General features: G+C 41.0%; 1 protein-coding gene across 5 annotated transcripts in view; it reads left to right on the plus strand.

Annotated features, from left to right (window-relative positions):
• The window catches only part of SATB1 (SATB homeobox 1), a 99,607-nt gene that overhangs the window by 1,253 nt on the left and 77,708 nt on the right, over window positions 1-20,646 (plus strand). Inside the window, exon 1 of one of the 5 annotated variants that reach the window (XM_067737386.1) lies at window positions 4,978-4,996. The exons of 1 other annotated variant lie outside the window; for it this stretch is intronic. The gene's annotated coding sequence lies outside the window, so the exon portion shown is untranslated. Of the gene's footprint in view, window positions 1-4,977; window positions 4,997-19,042; window positions 19,395-19,470; window positions 20,141-20,164; window positions 20,382-20,646 lie in introns of those variants that run through there. 3 more of the 5 variants (XM_067737383.1, XM_067737382.1, XM_067737385.1) reach the window with 3 other exon arrangements.

The raw sequence follows: 20,646 nt of genomic DNA on the forward strand, positions 1-20,646 counted from the left end.
TCACTTACAAGCGTCAACCACCGGATCGCCTCTCAAAAGTGCCCTGGTTGGCAGCTTGAACCTCTGCGCCTTTCCTGGGCGAACTTTCTCAGCAGCATTCCGGATTTCCAGGCAAATGCTGTTAAGACTTGGACTCCACATGGTTGTAAAGAGACAGAAAAGCTAAAGACGTCCTGTTCTCAGGAGAGAACTTTTCTGCCCCGACTGGCTGGGGGTCCGTCCTGGGAGGCCAGGGGACCTGAGTTTCCCAAGAGGACAGAAGAGGGGGTAAGAATGAGTAAAATGCGACTTGCTGGGTGTCAGGATTTGTCCTAAGCAGTCCCTGAAATCTACAGTGTTTGTACTGCTGACAGAGTAACTCATCCCGCTGAAACTTTCTTGAAATTTACACCCAATCTAAAGTGGATTTTTCTGAGATGTCAGGAATTAAGATTTATTCTGTCGTCAGAAGTAGCTGGGGGGGGGGGGAAACTAAGACTGGAGAAAGCCAAGGTTGAGGTGTTTGCTCTAAAGACCTTTAATCTGCTGTGTGGTACTCGTGCTATGATTTAGCAGCGGTCCTTTATTTCTATTGCATATTATTTTAGTAGAACAGTAGTACATTCGTATACTGGCTGCTCCAGTCTGCTGGCAAACATTAGCATTCAGGCTTACATTTTTGACAAATGTGCAGACAGGAATAGCATGAATAGGCATCTTAAATATTAACAACCTAAGCATCTGTTGTGAAACAATTTTAATATATTTACTCTGTTTTTCTCACATTGTTAGAAAAGGTTATAATAAGCGCATAATCTCAACTTTAGTTAGCAGGAGTAACTGGCTGTATCTTTCACTACCTCTCCAAGTGTTTAACACAATCACCAGACATAAATACTTTAACTAACTCGGTTAGGCACATTATTAAATACACTTTAGACAATGTGTATTCTATATAAAATGTAACAGTAGCAAAATATGTATCCTATTTGTGCACATTTTAAATGACTATACATTTTATAAATATACCAGGCATGTTTATTCTTCATCTCCATTTGACACTTATTACTTCATATTCTTCCTAATGGAAACAATATTTTAAATGTAGAGTCGTTCAGTCATATGTAATACATAATATGTAAACAGTAGCTATAAAATACAAAGCATTGTTAAATTTGAGTATGGCTGCATGTAACAAGATTATACAAGAGAAATAAGAATCACTGCACAATTTTGTATTCCTTTCTAAATAATGAATACAAATGATGGATGAAAAAAGAACAAATAGGGATTTCCTTCCTAAAGTACTACTGCCCTAAAATGTGGGGGGTGTGGGTATGGGGGGACAAGGCGGGGGGGAATGAAGGGAGGAAGCAGAAAAAAAAAATATCAGCAGAGAAAGAAGACTTAAAGAACTTCCAAAAGTCTGAATAGTTATTTCCAGAATCAATGCATTCTTCATTTTCCCACAAGCTGAAATATGTAATAAATAATAGTTCTTTGTATGTAAAAGTATTCCAAAGGAATGCCTTTTGTTCAGTTGTTGTAATAAATTAATATATTCTTTGGTTGATAATCTACAAAAGGAGTTCTTTTGTCTCTCAGCATCTTAAACAAGAACAACAACAAAATGAATAATGGTTTATTTCTGCAAAGAAGTCTGTTGCCAAGCTATATGAACCTGCGATTGAATAAGATGATGTGCTAAATGATGGTTAGGCAAGTCTGCATTAAATTAGCAAAGACTGAAATATCTGGGAGAGATTTTCAATGATTTTTTTCATGTGACAGGTTGCGGATTGTAAATTAGGCCTAAAAGGTCAGGTGACAGGCACCTGTTCCTCATTATTGTTAAAACCTTTTGGTTACAAACACTGTTAAGCTAAATACAACATGGATATACAGCAGGGACTCTATAAAGCACTCTGGTGGTTTTTCATCTGCTCTGTAAATTTCCAAAAGGGCCATACACAGATATGCCCTTTACACAAACACATCTTTTCTTCTAAGACGTGTTGTCTCGGATGACTCTTGTGTCATATTCGTACCTGGGACTGATGAAGTGTATAAAATAAATGCATATGACGGAATCGATCTTCAGACTCTGTCTGGACCTGTTGTAGTCAGATGCAAAAATATTGGGGTTTTTTTGCATTTGACTTTTACAGTCCACTGATTAATGATCAGAATTTGTTCAGGTTTTAAATAGAAACCTCCCCAAATTACCTTTTATACTTTTTAGATAAGGTAAGTTCTCATCTTAAATGATGCCAGGAGATATTTTGCTTTGTGCTTATGTATAAGGAGAACCTGAGTTGCTCTATACTGTCAGAGCTTTGTGGTATGTAGAAAATGGGAAGAAAACCACATTTTACATGAATGCTGTTAGGAAGGGTATCATCATTTGCTCTTCATACTTGCCACTTCTCTCAGGGGAGTTCAGTAATCTTTTGATTAGAATTAAAGAATGTGATCGGATTTTTATGAATGGTTTACCTTTAGATATTTCAGAGAGCAGAAGAAGCATACATATTGAACAGGCCTAAGTAGCACAAGGTTGCAAAATATGAAAGGTGCCAGTTGCTTTTAATTAGCAAAGGAGGAGGATTTTGAGTAAATTCGGTAACTGAGATGATTGAATTCTCTATTTAAATATGTTCTTTGTCTCTTTTGGTTTGGTATAGTTTCTGCTTATTATACTAAGTAGTCATTTTTAGCATTTGTGATCAGATTACAGAACAGTCATCCTTCTTGCGTTTCCAGTTGGTTTTCAAACTCCCAAACTCTGGGATGCTTTTAACAAATTGGTTTACATTTTGACAGAACAGAGTTAAGTTAATTAATAGATCAGGCACGAAAATCCTCCACGGTAGGGTGTATTTTCTGGTAAAATGAAAGTTGTGTTTCAGCACGATGAGCATCAGGCTTCAGTAATCTGTTCCTCGTGTGGAATGAACACTTCCTACTTCAAGCTAGCAGGCACCTACTGTTTATTTACGCTGCATTAAACTGACAGCTCAGCAATCAGAGGAAAAATATTACTTACCTTCCTGAAGTAAATACCAGCTTATAGGTTAGTGCACGTATTTATATTCCTGTCACCACTAAATAACGGCTCTGTCTCCACTTTAACATCTACCTGTACAATAATCCAGGGCTTTAGACTCTTCCTGGTTGGGGGTAGGGGTCGAGAGGAGTTTTCTTATCATTTCCCAGTGGCTAAAGTTTTAAAAAGAGTCATTTTATCTTCTCATGTTTTGTCCTGCGAGAATCAGTTGAAAGAAATATTATACATTTTTCCTTTGCATACTTCAACTATAATATCCAAATCCCCAAAGACTCCACATGCCACTTAAAATAGTCATCATAGAGCAACCTCAAGACAAATATATTCAGACACATTCAAGTGTACGTTTGCTAAATTAAACTCTCTACAGAATTCCAAAGAGATAACTTCAACTATTCGATTTCTTAGATAATAACTTTGATAAAGTGTCTTCTATTCCAAGCCATAGATGGAATGCTTCAGGTTTTAATGGAGGTCTGCAAATATGAGTATAAAGTGGGACACATTGATTGATTGATTAATACTGTTAACTTTCCTCTGAAAATATTCTTGCCTCCTTTGTCTTTTTGTTTAATCTGCCAACCGTGAATTTCAAATTTTTGACAATACTAAATGCATTTGTTGTTTTTCTTCTTAAGTTGAAAGCCCATTCTCTTTGGAGACCCCTAGAAACTTCAAAATACTGTTAACGTTGAATTCCAAAACTTATTATTAACTTGAGAAAGTGCTCGTTTTCGAGTATGCTCTGTAAGTAGCTCTTACGCTCATCCTGTACACACGGTTGTTAATCTCTAATCACATGTTCCATTGACATCAGAGCAGAATGTGGTCTTAATACAGCATGTAAATCAAATCTGTTACACAAGGTTCTTCTCTTTCTCTCCCAAAGAAAAAGTGTCTACTGTGGTAATTTATATATCATTCCTAAGTGTTATTCTCAATGGTAAGTCTATTTCAACTTGATGTCTTCATAGAGTGTGATCAACACATTAACACACATTATTTAGTACTTTTGAACTTATGCCAACGGTACCTTTTGCTGTTTACTTTTTTTTAAGTCTTTTTTAAGATCAGATATTTCATTTCAGAGTAAATAGATACAGATTGTGTGTATATATATTCAGGGTGAGATTTAGTAGCGTAGCATTTCTCCAGCATATTGGCCTATTTTTATTCTTTCAAGTTATTCTGTATCACTTCCACAGTTGTTGCTGTCTGAAGGTTCGTAAATAGAAATTCTCATCACCTCTTTCAATGGACTCTCAAGGATGTAATTTAGCTTATGTGGTGATCCAGTTTAGTTGTGAGAGATGAAAATTAGTTAACCGGTACCCCAGCATTTATGTCCCTAGATTCAGCTGCAATTTATTCAGTCCAGTTATTTGATGTTTGGTAGTGAAGTGTCTTGTAATCAAACATTAAGAGTTGGTTCAGTTTCCAGTGGAGAAACGATCTTGCTGGATACAACGTTTAACTGTGCAATATTTTATTACACTCATCACTCCTTGGAGAGCCTGCGTATTGTGGCACGAGTTGTGGCTGCACCTTAGGGGTGCAGGTCCCCCACATGAAGCGGAGATGCTTGCAGAAGAAGCAGATGTCAGGCTGCACTTGGTCCTGCCTTTGCTCGGATGTCTGTGGACCTGCATTTCCCTCCACCCCTTCCTTGGCACCCCTTCCCCCCAGGTGTGCAGGAAATGGAGGGCGTTGTACCCGGTGAAGTGGGTGGACTCTACCCAGAGCTATGACCTGATTTGTGACGTACCCTCAGAACTGCAGTAATGGTCCAGCTGCTTCACAGGCAACTGGTAACCACCTCATTTGGGGATGCTTCTGCCTTGCTAGCAGTGCCAGAGAGAACTTCGTCATTGTCACCTCGTCAAAGACTACTTCTTGAGAGCTCTCTCGTAGGGCTACTAGATTCGGAGAGCAGCCTCTGATATTTGGAGGGTAAGTGGCAGAAAAGTTCCATATGGGGAATCAGGGCTGTAGCCACAGGGAGAGACCAGCATTTAGTGTCCAGGGGAGGTTTCTGTGTTGGGATGTTGCTTTTTCTCAGCGAGAGATGATTTGGGACCAGATACCAGCAGAAATTCTGCAGTGTGAATTCTACTCTGGGTGGTGAAATGTGGTAGAAAGCTCCCAGGAGAAATTACTAGATCTTCTTTCCCTGAGATATTTAAAGAAAAGGTAGTCAGTAATCTGTGAGAGGGGGAACTCTTTAGATGCAGTTTTCCAGGAAGCTGGGCATATAGTGGAGTTGATTGCTAGAGGTTCTTTTCTAGTCTTACTCCGTGGTTTCTGATATGCTGTTAAGAGCATGCAAAAGACAATTTGGCCTTTTAATGTTTATAATGTTAAGGACTTTAAGGTAAAAGAGGTTTTCTGTTGTAAATATTTTATTGTAATAAATACTATAAATAAAATAGAACCTAGTATATGCAGATATCTTTTAAACTTGAGATAGTCTTGAATATAGTGTGTCCATAATTAGCTGTTTGATGTTGAATGCAATTGAGTTTTCCTGTTCCAGTGAACCAGACAATGGAAATCACTGGGGATTAACAACAGGGCTATGTGATCATTCTTGATATAGCAGACCTTTTTTTCCTGTTCACTGATAAAAATATTTTATCAGTAAAGAAAGCACTCAGTTCAAATGCTTACAGTTTTAAATTCTAAAAGAATATCTAGAATTAATAAAATAATCCAAGTGTTTCTCACTATATTTTCACCAACTGAAATAAATGATACCTAGATGTTCTAATAGTAGACAGATTTCTCCAGGCTCTGAGAGGTTGGCACAATATTTTAATAACTGTGCTTTAAAATTTTTTTCTTAGAGGTGGGCTCTCTTTGGGGTAGTTTAAGAGGACTCAAAAACAATTTAGAACATTATCTTAAAAGTTTAAAAATGACAGTCTTACTTTGTAAGGAGTCATTGTATTTTAATAATACTGTACACATATTAGTGTTATTGGAGCAGTAGACAGTTAATTACAGCCTTTTCTGAGACATGTTAACTGTATATTAACAGTCATGTTAAAAAAGAATGATGTATACTCTTACATACAAGCTGCTGCTTGCTAGACTCTTTTCAAAATAGTCTTTTAGAATGTATGGAGTCAGATTTGGGGTCCAGAATTATCAGAATGTTTTCTGCTAAAGTAACTTTATTTTAAAACTTTTCACTGGGATGTAAGCTTTTCAATTTTCTTCTTTTTTTTTTCTCTTCCTTTCTTTCTTTGTAATTAGCATTGGCTTGATCACTTTTGCCAGTGGCTTTAGAAATCAGAGTCCCTCAGTAGTTTCAGCCTTCCCACATTGTATTTTGAGATGCCTACATTTTTGTTTTGTGATGACTTTGGCCAACATAAGCCATTAAAAGCTTATTGAGTTGATTTAGCACCTCTTAGTACTACTCTTTGTGGAATCGTTTTAGTCACTGTTTCTTAAGCCAAGCTATGTTTTCTTACAATTCTCTGTAACCTGATATTTAAGATACGTTTGAGCAATTGATCATAGCAGTAGTTCTAAGAATATTTTATTTTCCAAATCTAAAGCCTAGGTTTTTGCTTTGGCTTCTCGTATGGCAGAACAACGCGTGACTGAAACTAGTGAGGTTTAAAGCTGGACTGAGCCTGCCTTAGACAGTTCTATCAAATTGGTTAACTATTTGAACTCCCTTGGTGAATCTGGATATGTTGACCTTGTAATACAGCACTTAAAAATGCACTAGGATTCCCACTTTACAAATTTTTAGGTGCTGCCCTTATTTATTTCTACAAGGTATTCAACTACAAGAAAAAAATTCAACGTAAGGTACATGTCTGTGTTATAGAAAACAGTAGAAGCTTCGCAGTTAGCGTTCTGTCTTGCGTGGAGAGCACTCGTTAAAGATTTGCTAAATTAATAATAAAATAGTGAATTTAGCTTGTGCTGATATGGTTTAATGGGAAAAGACTTTCCTCTCTAATTTTCTGTTTTTACTCGGGTTATCTGCACACTTAATCTACACATGCCCGTGTTCTGGATAATTGAGTGTTTTTTTCTCTCTGTGCTCTGTCATTTTGGACAGTAGCACTGGGGTTTGTTTTATCCTCACTGACCTTGAGGATGAGGCAAAGTCTGTCTGATTAGGTTCATGGTCCTTTGGTGTTCAGTTGTGGTAACAACCTATTCTGGTATAAGCACAGAGCACTCCCTGGAGGTCCTTGCAGTTAGGCTACCATGTAATGGTTTTTCTGATATTCTGGGGCCAAAAATACCACGTGGCCCAAGTCTGATTGACCTCTATCTGTTCTCTTCTACAATAATGATTTTTTTCAGGACCCCACTGGATAAATATCAGCCATGATTAATTGCATAAATAGATATTTTTTTAATTGTAGCTGTAGCCATTATTTTAAAATGTTTTGAGAGTTAGGGTATTTATATTAATGAAGATTTCACTCCATTCCTTAAGGGTTGTGTTAGGTGCATCTAAAACATTCTGAAAAGTTCTGGCCATTCTATGAAAGTTATCTTTAAAAAAGACACTTCCTCTTTAAATTGATTTTCATGTGTGTGGCGCTTTACAAGACAGTGTTAGTTACACAAAGAAAAGTATTCCTGAAGCAGTACACTGCTGTGTGACCTATTCCATTATCATGCACATTCTGTCTCTTTAAAAACAGTCTCCTCTATTTGCCCTATTAATTGTTGATATGTTGCCATCCACCAGACAAAAATTAGAGCTGTAATTAAATAATCATGTGATGCTCCTTTAGTGCCAGTGAGAGCAAACTCATTTTTCCAGGCCCTGATGGTCACTGATTATTGTATTACTACCAGCTTGTTTTATTTTTTTTAATGATTCTCTATCTGTGGATTACCTAACTACTGTCCTTCTTTGCAAAATTAAAGAACATAGAGAACATTCAGCCAGTTAATTGGCTGGACGTCCTCAGGGATGTAAGGTAGACATACCTTTTTCTGCTTTTGCTCACCTGGTAGGTTCTTTGGGGAGGCTACATCAGTGGTGTGGTTGCCTGCCATTTCATTTACACTGGTGTTTTGGCTGGGATGGAGGCATATGGGGAATGCCAGGAGAATTACAAAAGGAGCCGGGTATTAAAATTCAGAAATGATTAAAATTGAAATAAAAGGATGCTGCTTCTTTGCCAGTACTCTGGCAGTCATAATGACACATAGAGATTAGTTTCCACCTTCATCTTTTCCTTCTTTTTCATTTCCTCTTGTTTATTGTTGACACATTTTCCTTATGTCTGTCTCCCGTCTCTGTATCTTTTTGCACTATTGTGCATTCCTAGTTGTCCCTCTTTCCTTAAGCATGGAGAAGCCTACTTAACCTTATTATAACAATAACAGAATAGGTTATTAATATTTAATATGCACATGATTAAAATTTCTCTCCCTTAAACATAGGTCAGCTGTATTATTATTAACTGGCATGTAATTTTTCATTTAAAATATTCTTATTCTGCCCTTGCTGTTTCTGAAATGTAGTCTACTTTACTGGTGATTTAATACATAATGTTTAGAAAACTGTGGTCGGCTAGTGAGAAAAGAACTTACCAGTCATGGATAATCAATTATGCATGAATTCAGATGTAACAGATGGAATCTGGTGAGTTAAAGTTTCCCTTTGCCTTAGTGGTTTTTTTTTTTTTTTAATTTGTTTGTTTGACACCTGTCTCCTATATAGATAAACATCTAATGTAACATGTGAGGAATTTCCTTATATATCTGTATATTCTCTTTAAAGTGAACTTGATTTTTAAAATTGAATTTAAGGGCAGAGAATTTCTTTTTTTTTTTTTGTGGTCTTAAAGATGATCAGATTCTTTTCCAACACTTTGTAGGTACAGAACTGGGTTCTGCTTGGCTTATGAAGGGTAACTCTTCTACTTGGTAGAGGAAGAAGCAAGACCTGAATCTAGTGTTCCTACCTTTTCTCCACTTCTTTTCCCACTATGTCATTTATCCTTTTTTGTAGGAGTTGCCTAATGATAGAACACTATTACACTAACTCTGGGTTTTAAAGAATTTCTGATGAAAATTGTGGTTGTCTAGTTTTAAGTTGTGTGACATTCTCTTGTATGACATGCAGATAGTATCTGTGAACATGTATATCATGTTATGCTATATGTATATCATACGTACATGTATTCATACTAGGTTGTTGGCCAAACAGTTGGATTTTTCAAATCTATTGAGAATGCCCCAAGACTTGGCTTATATCTGAAACTACAGCATATGCCAGCCACAAAGATGCCTTTACCCTAGCTTGCGGTGTTGTAAATTCTTAGTGACAAAACCCCTTTGTGCAAAGTGAACCTAAAAGTTAGTTTTGAGAGTCTTGTTACCTCCACAGAGAGATAAGTTTAATTTTCATTAAATATGATATGAATGTGTAGTAGTTTTTTCAGTTGCAGAAGTAATGAAACAGTGAGTATTGTCCATCTTTAGAGCAATTACAGTCTCAAAACAGTTACAAGCTGGTCCCCATCAAAAATTTTTATAAATATGCTGTTTGTTTCTCTTCCAAGTGTATTTATATATAGATAAAAAAATAAAAATGAAAATAGTCTTTACAGAATAAACAAAAATAAATGATTAAAAAATAGCCTGAAGGCTCACTAGTTCTGTTTTTAAAATTATACTGCAGCATTATTTATCAACTATTTGCTTCATATCAGCTGGAAAGTTGCACGTGTATTTATAGTCCACGTTAGTTATCTAATGAATTAAATTCCACAATAAACACACTAATAAAGAAGGCCACACCTGCAAAATAGGTAACTGGATATGCTCTAGCTACAGTTATGCTGTGAAACTATTTTTTAGTATTTTATTTAGGCTTTTATACCCAATAAGGATGTAATTTTACTTTGGCTTTACTATGTAATCATATTCCTTAGTCATGCATCAGAAAAATACATATCTATAGGAATGAACTTCAATGAGATACAATTTATATATGAATTTCCACTACATTAAAAATAAAACTCCATCATTAATATTAAAGTCCCTAATATAAAATCAGTAAGAATAGATGATAGGAAACAGAATATCAGACAATATACTGGAAAAAAAGAAAGATGATATTACAAATTATTGCATGCAGAAATAAATACTTCAATCGTAATTACTATCACAAAAAAGTGACTGATAAAAATAAATCTGAAAGCCTTTTGGACTTTTCATAACAAAAAATGTACTCTTTTATTAATAAATAGGATCTAGAATCTTTATGTAGAGATAGTTTATAAATTATTACATTGACTACATTTATACAGTTGTTTTACCTCTGTGGCTGGACTGCATAAAAGCGTCCTGCAAATGTTCCCCTGGGACGGTCTACTGTTTCATGAGTATAGTTAATTTTTACCCATTTGAAAAATATCCAGAAAGAATGTTTGTATATTTGAATGTTGGATATTTGGAGTGTTTGGTTTTTGTCTGTCCTTCCTCTTTTGCTAAGATACAAGAATATAGAAGAACATCTGAAAAGAGAACCATTTTCTTGCCTCAGAGGACCATCAGATTACCTACTTTGGGTGAGATCTTGGTCTCTCATTATCAATCTGTGTTACTTATCCTTGGGTCAGGTAATCATCATGTGAATTAATTATCCAGCATAGACTGGACTGTGCTGTCGGCGGGTAAGGACAAAGCAGTGGCGGGTTGGCATCAAGGAGGCAGTTGTCAGTGTGTTGTAGCTTATTGTTTTTCTGTGTGGCATGATTAATATACGTCTGCCAATCTTAGGAATAGATGAAAGATTGTTTTGCTTAGTTTTGTTGTTTTTACATTTTTTTAATTGAGGTAAAAGATATATACCATAACATATGCCACTTGGGCAGTTTGTAAGTGGACAATTCAGTGGCCTTAATTACATTCACACTGTTGTGCACCCAGTGCCACAGTCTCTTCCAAATCTTTGCCATCATCCCAAAGAGAATGTGCTTTAGTTTTGAATTACACTTCTCCTTCGCCTCAACAAATTTCAAGCATTATAGGGGTATTTAATCACTGTCCAGGTGTGTTGCACTTGTTTCTGGTGGTGGCTTTTCTTCCCAATGAACAACCCCTGTCCACTGCTTTGTGGCGATGGGCACAGCGGTACAAAATCAGATGTTGCTCGTGGCTGGTACTCTCCCCCAAAACAATCTGAACCCGGATTCAGGTCTATTTTAACCTCAAACTCTTTTTCCCTTTAAGTAAGCCGAGAAAGATTAAAATAGCATTCACATCACTAAGATTTGGTTGATATGTCTTGGCTAAATGTTGATTGGGAACAGTTCCTGTTTGACTTCATTGGAATTCAAATCCCCTGAGCTTCCTGAGAGTACCACACAGCAGCTAGGTGCCCTGCCACTAGCTCTTGGGCACGGACAACGTGAACACTTCACTTCTGCTTAAGTGCAATGACTAAGTCTAGAAATGAGTTAACAGTTTTCAACTGTTGCAAAGGGAGTCCCACTCCAGGTTGAAATTTTCTGGGAGAAAAAGCCTGCTGGACTACGTTGAAGAAAAAAAAAAAAGAATTAGAGAAAACTGGGATGGTTCTGGCTGCAGTAAATAATAGACTGATTTTGGAACTTTACTTCCACGTGTAATTTTGTGTTTAGTCGCTTATGTCTGTGATGATAAATCATATACTTGCATAGAATTTCTGGCATCCCCGTTAAGCCTCACGCAAGTGTGCAAATGCTAATTTGTCATGGTTCCTCAAACAGCAGACTTTTATTCACCAAATCAATGATCTAATAGCTTGCCCCCTACCTTTTTTTTTGTTTGAAGCAAGTAGCTTGCCTGCACATATATTTCTTAAGTTTGGGGGTGAGTGCTGGTTCCTAGAAAAGCCTTAACTTTTCCAAGTGACCCCAGGATCTTCATCTCACTTGAGGATGTCCTAGCAGGTATATTGGATTTCCTGTCTTCAAAACATTACCTAATCCAATAGATGCCAAACTTGGCTGTACACTGGAATCGCCTTGGTAACTCGCAACCACCGCATACCTGGCTCCTACCCGTGGCAGTGGGGTGCAGCCTGGACATCTGGGTTGTTGAAGTAGCTCGCAGGTGATAACATGCAGCAGATTTGAGGAGCCACCGGACTAACTTCTGATCTTGCACCTGGCTTTACCACCCAAGATTGCAAGAATCTTTCTAAGATTCTCACCAGCATTCACTTGTAAGAGCAGTTCCTGGATTCCTTTCCCTGAGAGGGCAGGCACCGTGAGACACTCCTGGAATACAGACAGGAGTCCACCCTCAAGATGTTGACAGACTTACACTTGGGAGGGGCAGACATGTAAATCTGAAATGCCACACTGGAGGACAGGGGCTGGGATGGGGCATCGAGAAGGAAGTAGCTAATAGCTGGAGGAGACTTTGGACAGAAGAGGTACAATCCAGCTGCATGTTAAAGGATGTGGCAGAGGGAGAAGCGGGAGGGCGGGCACTCAGAAGTAATGGGGAGAAGACAAGGCAACCTGAAACTCTTAAGTGATTTGGTAATTTGGCGATAGCTACATAACTATGGGAAGGTCTCAAGAGCATTGCTTTTGGAACCTGGCCCCCTCCCTACTCAATTTTGGAGCTAGTTCTAGATAGAGATGCCAGTTTTCATGGAATGATTACCACTGTACCTTGTCAAGGTTATGCTCCACACTGACATCTATGGAAGGAAAGGTAGCTTTTTAAAAAATTTGTCCAATCAATTCTTGCTTTAAAAAAGGTGATATTTCTGGGTGAAAGGACCCGATAGCCCATCAGGTTCTAGAATCCAACTATAATGGCTGCTCACTTCCCTTAGCCCACTCTCTCCAAACTAGCTTAAACATTGGCCTTTCTTTGCTTAGCTTTAATGCTGACCTTTGTCTATTAAAACCATAATCCAAATGACGAGTGGGTGTTTACATCCACCTTAAAGTAATTAGGAAAACAACTTTTGATCACTCTCAGTCTGACTATAACTGAAACCCCATGTATTAGGGAAAAAACAAAAAGAAAAAACCTTAGGCCCCCTATTTAGAGTTCTTTATTATTTCTCCTTTATCTCTCCAGAAATATATTCAAGCCTTTTGCTATGATTTTCTGCAGTACACCATTATTTGTTTGGTGTTTGGATGCCCACCCGGTTTGCATAGGTATCTACATTAAAGCTTCCAAAAAAGCCATTTCTAATGGCAACTATGCTTATTTAACGTGGGGGTGGGAGAGAGGATGGCAAGTGATTCTGTGGTTTTTAGCTTCAGCTATGAGCTATTTAAATGTTCATGGAAAGCAGCATTTGGGGTAACTGCATATTATTCCAAATGTACTCTAGGACCCTTTCACATACATACAGGTCTAGAAAGTTGTCTTAAATCTGTGTGCAGCGGTACCCTATTCTTATTCCATGCAACCTTACAGATCTATGGGCTCATTCTAAAGTGGAAAATGGGGCTTCCCTGGTGGCGCAGTGGTTGAGAGTCCGCCTGCCGATGCAGGGGACACGGGTTCGTGCCCCGGTCCAGGAAGATCCCACAGGCCGCGGAGCGGCTGGGCCCGTGAGCCATGGCCGCTGAGCCTGTGCGTCCGGAGCCTGTGCTCCACAACGGGAGAGGCCACAACAGTGAGAGGCCCGCGTACCGCAAAATAAAAACAAAAACAAAAATAAAATGGAAAATGGCTTCAATTTGGACATGATTAGAATGTCTGAAAGCCATTCAGCACCTCTAAGACTCCTCCTGGCTAGGTCCTGGATTTACTTAGTCATCTTTGATAGAAGTTCTCCAGATAAATGCTGTCCGATAGAACTTTGTGCGATGGTGGAAGTGTTCTATAATCTACACTGTCCCATAGGATAGCCACTAGTCACATGGGGCTATTGGACACTTGATATGTGACTGAGGAACTAAATTGTAAATGTTACGTAATTTCAGTTAATTCACATTTCAATGATATAGCCACTTTTCCCTCTGCTAACTCCATCTCACTTCCGCAATCTCTAAAAGGAATTGTCCTTGCAATTAGCAGTGGAATTTGGTTGCAAGTGACACTGTGAGCGTTTGGCTCTCATTTATTTATTCAGAATGTAAATATTGCAAGGACGCTGTACAAATCCCTGGTGATAGGGCAGTGAGCAAGACGCAGCCACTGCTCTCATAGGGTTTACAGTCTAGTGTGGGAGATATTTATTAAGCCAGTAATTATCCACATTGTTCATTGATGATAACTGTGACAAAGGAGAATTGCCAGAGGCTATGAGAGTGTAAAATGGGGACCAGACCTTCTTGTAAAATTAGTCAGAAAGTTTAATCAAGGGTTCTGTTTATTCACTAAACGCGTGAGCCGGCTTCCCTTCCCCAAGTTCAAGGCTAGGTCAGGCTGACTGCAGGACCCAGAGCTCTCAGAGTAGGGCAGCTACCATGTGCCATGCCATGACCTCCAGAGATGCGGGGTCTATCTGATTCAGCTGCACACACACACACACACACACACACACACACACACACACACTGCAAACTTCTGAACTTGATCAAATAGATCCTCTCCCCAAGCTATGCAGTTGTGATGATGTCAGTCACAGATAAGATGTGAGAAGAAGGGTGCAGATGTTTACAGGATATTGCATTTCCTCTCCTATATATGTTTTGACAAAGTTGTTTGGGCTCCAGCCCCAGTTCTTTTTTCCTCTCTGCTCTTACAAATTTATATTTGGTCCATTCAAGAAACGATGTGGAAATCAGTCCTGACATCCCAGACAGACAAAATGAGACACATGACAGCAGAACATATGGCTCAAAGAGACATCCTTATATGGCCAACACAGACCGTATTCCCAGAAATTCATATATGGAAAACACCACCTGCAGCTAAAGCCAAAAAACAAAGAGTTGACACGACAAAAAGAGCAATATGCCACGTAAAATGTGCTGTTTTAAGAGTGTGGAGAGATAGCCAACAGTATTTGAATTTAAAAATTTGAAAAAAAAAAAACCCACCATGTCCTTAGAAAGTGCTAATGGTGGTAAGCACTGCTTTGCTAACACAGTCACTGGCGGAGCTGTCATATCTTAAAAACGTTCAAATTCTAAATACTTTCTCTGTTTATTACAAATGTATGTGCTATTCAGAACTCCGAATGTGTTTTAATGCTTTCGGATATCTGCCTGTATATTTATCTTAATATGTTGCCATCTGAAACATAGCGTAGTCCTTTTATTATTCAACTTAAAAAAAAAATCTTGTCATCTGTTAAAATATTTTATCTCTGCTACCTTTGTGTAGCCAGTCTGAGTGCCGCCTTCTGTGATAAAAAACTGATGCACTGTTTTAACTGTACACCCACATGTTAAATAGTTCATGTATTTGACTTGCAATATTTCATGTTCCTGAGGTTTTCTATTTTCATAGCTAGATTTATTAACTTTATTCAATACTCTCTTGCATCTTTGTTGCCAAATTTAAGATGCCTGTGTAGAATAAAATTGATGCCCCCCTATTATGATAGTTTATTTTCACATATGCCTGGAAAGGTGGTATTTTCCTAATTACCTTTCTTTCCTTCTTCTTTATTTTAGAATGAGTATTCCAAAGGGGTAGATAATATATAGGAAGTTCATCAGTGTACTGTATCACTTGGAGGACATAAACCTCGGTGCCATTTTACTTGTGTCATTTCTTATATAGTTCCTAAATAAAGAAATTATTGCTTGGGGGAAATTAGTTATGTATATGTGATTAACAGATTTGTAATTGTACTATATTGTTTTTCTAAAAATAGTCAAGTCATTATTAGATGTCTTTATCCTCATTTACTCTGTTTATCATTTTCCAAGGCCACGTCCATCCTTACTACACATTTTTATGTTTTGTGTTTGAGAATTAGCTTATAATTCCTGGATAGAAGGTGCTATTCAAATTTAAAGATTAATATTTGAATCCCCACATCATTAGGAGGCTAAGGCAATCAGGAAACTTTTTGTCTTGTTTATTTGTGTAAATAATGGGATAACCATCATTTACAATATTTTATGCCAATGTGTCTTAATATTGATATTTTCAGTCACCCTTTTTTAGTCTCCTTTTCTCTTTGCTCAAATTTTGTTTTGCCCAACAGCTGTCTTCCTTTTCTTTCTTTCTTTTTTTAAACGTTCAACTTGAGTTGCATTTGCATGGATAAATGATTTTTTGCAGTCCACTATACTTTTTCTCTATTTTTAAATTTTGCTATTGTTTGTAAATTTGTACACTTATGATGCTAGAATGCACTGTCCTTACTGAAAGAAAATCAGGCAGGTTTCAGGGAAACATGTCAGGCATCACCAGTTTGAAGCAACTATTAAAATATACATCTTGGAAATTCCTAATTTGACCTACCATATTGCAAAAATCATTGTCATTCTAAGGATAATTGAGTGTTATCCATGTTTTTCTTTTTGAATATCAAACATTAAAAAAAAATAAGTTTACATCCATCCATCCACAATACCAACTCTGACAGCAGTGCTGTGTTTTGCCATGTTTATATATTTCCTTACTGACTGTATTTCTTATACTTTAATTAAAATACCCGCCTCCATACTTCCCCACATTTCAACTTTTGAAAATATGTTATCATTTGAGCTTTTTAGTAACGATTGCCTTATGTTTATTTTCTTGTTTAGGATGCTGGGTTTTGTGTTTTATTATCACATTCTTTTGCCCTAGGCTTGGGTTTCTATGCGCCAAGATTTCACTGTTGCCTTCCTCAATTTTCACTAACCTTTCTGGTTTTGTGGGTGAAACGTGGGTGCCATTAGAGTGATATATTTTCATTGTGTTTCTCCTTAACTTATCCTCCCTGGGAGGCCATTATTTCCTATACTTTATCTTCTGCTTTACCTTCTGCTTTTCTTAGATTTCTCATGTACACACTAAGAGTGTATTGGTAGTTTTAAAGAGCTTCATTTGCATATTTTCCTCTTATCTCGGTACTTGTGCTAACTTGTTGCTTTTTTTATGTGTAACAAAATGTTTCTCTTATTTTTCTCTTTTCCCTCCTATTCTGAAAAATGATTCTTATAACATTTTTGTTTTTGTTTAATGATTAACTGCCTTCAGGGTTCTAAGATGTTAGTACTAAAACCTCTCTATTTTGGGCATGACTGTAATGTTCTTCATTTTTTTAGGAACTAGATTTAATAGATTATCTAAATAAGAGGATCATACTTATGTGCTAATGACCATTTATCTACCTGGGTAATTCACCGTAGATTACAGAAGTATTTATTGCTACAACAGAGGTTCCTACCCACCCCAACTTTCTTGTCTTTCACCCGAGGTAAATTAAGAATGGTGGCATGTTTTCTTTTGTAATAACTAACTGGTCAGGTCTCGTTCAAGTGACCCAAATTTTGTTTCACTCGGCCACCGTGGGCCACGTACTTCTTCCAACGACGTGTTCCCTGGCTCAGAAGGGACGGAGTTTTGAATCTACCTCTGACTAGTATAGAAAGGCTCTTACTCATCTTTTTTGATCACTGTCTCTTAATAGTTTAGGGTTCCCCCGCCTTTGAGGATAAATAGTCGCCAGAGCGTTTCAGGGACCCTGGCCTTTATTTCTCTGCAAACGCCTTATGCACCCTCCGCGCTTCTCCGGAGAGCTGCACCTCCCGACGGTCCCCTTCGGCCACTTCCTTGAAGCCCCCTGCCTCGGCGCTCGGCGCCCGTCACCTGCCCGCCCGGGCCGCTCTCCCGCGGGCCGGTGCGCCCTCCCCGCCTCGCCAGTCCCCCGGGTGCCCGCCCGCTACGCTCCCGACGTATTCCTTTCGGTGGCTTTTGTGGCGCGCGGGTGGGGTGGTTAGTTTCCCCCGGCCCTAGCCCTCTTCTCCCCATCACTTTCCTCCCCCGACACCCCCCGCCGGCCCTGTCCCTCCTCCCGCCCCGCACCCGCGCACACCTGCCCCCGCCGCCTGCGCGCTCGGCGGCCGCAGCCCGGGCAGCGCTCCCCGCCCCCCGCTCCTCCTCCCCGCGCGCCCTCCCTGCGCGCCCGGCGGCCGGCGCCGGCCCGCGCGCGGCGCCCTGTTATTCTGGGTATTGTGTGTAATAAACGTCGGGCCGCCTCACTCTAATCAAGCTCATTACAAATTCTTGCGCGCCCGGGGCCGGAAATCGTGCGCTCCCCCCTCCCCGCACTCATTCACTAGTTACTTGTCTCGCTGCTTTTTTAACTCGCCGCCCCCGCCCCCTCCCCCAATCCCGGCCCTCCAGCCCGGGTTTTAATCCCCATCCCTTTTCCGCCTGCTCCGTGCACCCTGCCCCCCCCCCCGCGCCGCCTTCCTCCTCCTCTCCCGCCCCCTCCCCCTCCGCCGCCGCCGCCGCCGCCGCCGCCGCCGCCGCCGCCACTAGCTCGCTCGCTCGCTCCCGCTCCCCGGACGCGGCGGCGGCGGCGGCGGAGCCGGCCCCGCTGGGGAAGGGCTCTGGGCGGCGGCGGCGGGCGGCCCGGAGGAGGCTGCGTGCTCGGGGCTGGGGCTGAGAGCGGGGTGACTGTGTATTAAAATGAGGAGGAGGAAGAAGAGGCAGCCACAGCGGCGGCGGCGGCGGCAGCAGCAGCAGCGGCGGCGGCAGCAGCGGCGCGGAGGGCTGCAGCGCGGCCGGACGCGCGGAGCCGAGCGGGGCGCGGCGGCGGCCACCGCGCCCGGGAGGAGTCCGTTCCGAATTTGATGGGGGCAGCGCCGGCGGCGAGGGGGAGAGCGGAGCGGCCCCGTCCGGGGACCCACGCCCGCCCGCACGCACACACACCGCCGCGCGCGCGCCGCTCCCGGGGCCACCAGGCGACCGCCGGCCTCGTCGCCACCGCATTAGCCGTGGCCGCCCTCTAGCCCGCCCGGGCGCCCAGGCGACTCCGGGGGGGCGCCTCCCACCCACCCCCAACCACCCCTCCGCTTTCGGGAAACTCCTGCTCAGTTGTGTCGGGGTTTCTGGCTTCCTTTTCCCCCAAGTCCTAGAGCCATTGTGGAGCTCGTTGTTTATTTACCTCGGACTCCGGCTGAGTGAGAGCTCGGCGACTTTTTTGGGGAAGGGGGTGGGGAGTCGGTGGCGGCGGAGGCGGCTGGGGTGCCTTCCGATCCCCCCTCCCCTCCCCCCAGCCCTCTTCCTCGGCCTCACTCTTTCGGCTCCCCAAACGCTCGCAGCCCCGCGTCCATGGGCAGGGAGGGGGTCCTCGAGGCTGTCGTCAGCGAGGGCCGAATCAAAAGTGGCATTTTAATGCCTTGCCGGGGCTTTTTCCGCGACCTCCTGCCCCCCACCCTCGCGGCCCCCCGGTAGATGCCCTGGTCGGGGGCGCGAGGCTGTGGGAAGAAAGTTGAAGGTTTGTTACTATCAGGCGCAATTGTTGGGGAGGGGGAGGGGGAGGGGCGGGGGGCGATCGGAGGGGAGGCGAGCCGGCCTTCCCCTCCCTGCGTTCTCCGGGGTGCCTGGAGAATAAGATTACAAGTGACAGCCAGAAGTAGACTTTCTGTCCTCACACCGAAGAACCCCAGCGAGCGGGAGGGAGGGAAGCGAGGGGAACCTTTCTTGCCTTTCTGGAGACCTTGTCCGCAGTGATTTTTTTTTTTTTTTTTTAATAAGAGAATCCCCAGTCACCACCTTGTCTCCCCAGCACCGCCACAGTGTACTGCTCTTAAGGGGTTTTGCTTTGTTTTTACGATTCCCCCCCCCCCACCGAACGAATCACTTGTCAGATCAATTTTATCTTCTCTCTCCTCCCACTCTCCCCTCCTCCCCCATCGAAAACCCTGTTCTCTGAGGTTAGACATTTTACAAACCATATATGTTGTTTTTCGAATTGTGATTTTTTTTTTTAACCCCTCTCTCCCATGGCTACTCTTCCAGACGTTTATCGGCCCTTCCCCCGCTTAGGGGGGCGGGGGTAAGGGAAGAGAAAATAATACAATTTCAGGGGAAGTCGCCTTCAGGTCTGCTGCTTTTTTTTTTTTTTAATTAAAAAAAAAAAGGACGTAGAAAACATCATTCTTGAACTTCTCTTCAAGAACCCAGGCTGCAAAGGAAACCTCCTTTGTTTTTGTTATTTATATGCTGTCAAGTTTTGAAGTGGTGAGTTTCAGGTCGGTTTTGCTAATTTCACTCAGTAAAACTGCAGTGTTTCTGTTTCTAGATAGTACTTTGCTTCTTTGTCTCTTTAAAAGGTCACAGTGAAAGCTTGGCCTGGATCGTGCCGGCCATATGGAATGGATAAGGGCACAATCTCTTAAAATGTGATTATGAGGTTCTGTGGGCCGAGGGAGGCGATCCAGCACGGAACTCATTGAAAAGGCTCCCACGCTGCAAAAAATAGGTTCTTGAAACCGGAATTTCGGGCTTGGCTTTCTCTTTTCAGAGGAAATAATTGCTGTGTCTGAGTTCACTGTTTATTTCGTTGATTATCGTATATGGACTTCGTTTATGGACAGGGAAATGGGGTTTTGAGAAAGTAGCCTGCTTTCAATGCGCCAGCCAGACGTTGCAGTAAAATGGGTTGTTTAAATGTGTAACTTAAAAGAAACTCTTCAGCCTGGCATCTGTTGAGACTGTAGTTAGTTCCGGTGCTGTCAGTCCAGCGG

This window comes from Pseudorca crassidens, chromosome 5 (assembly GCF_039906515.1).
Source record: "Pseudorca crassidens isolate mPseCra1 chromosome 5, mPseCra1.hap1, whole genome shotgun sequence".
Taxonomy (NCBI): domain Eukaryota; kingdom Metazoa; phylum Chordata; class Mammalia; order Artiodactyla; family Delphinidae; genus Pseudorca; species Pseudorca crassidens.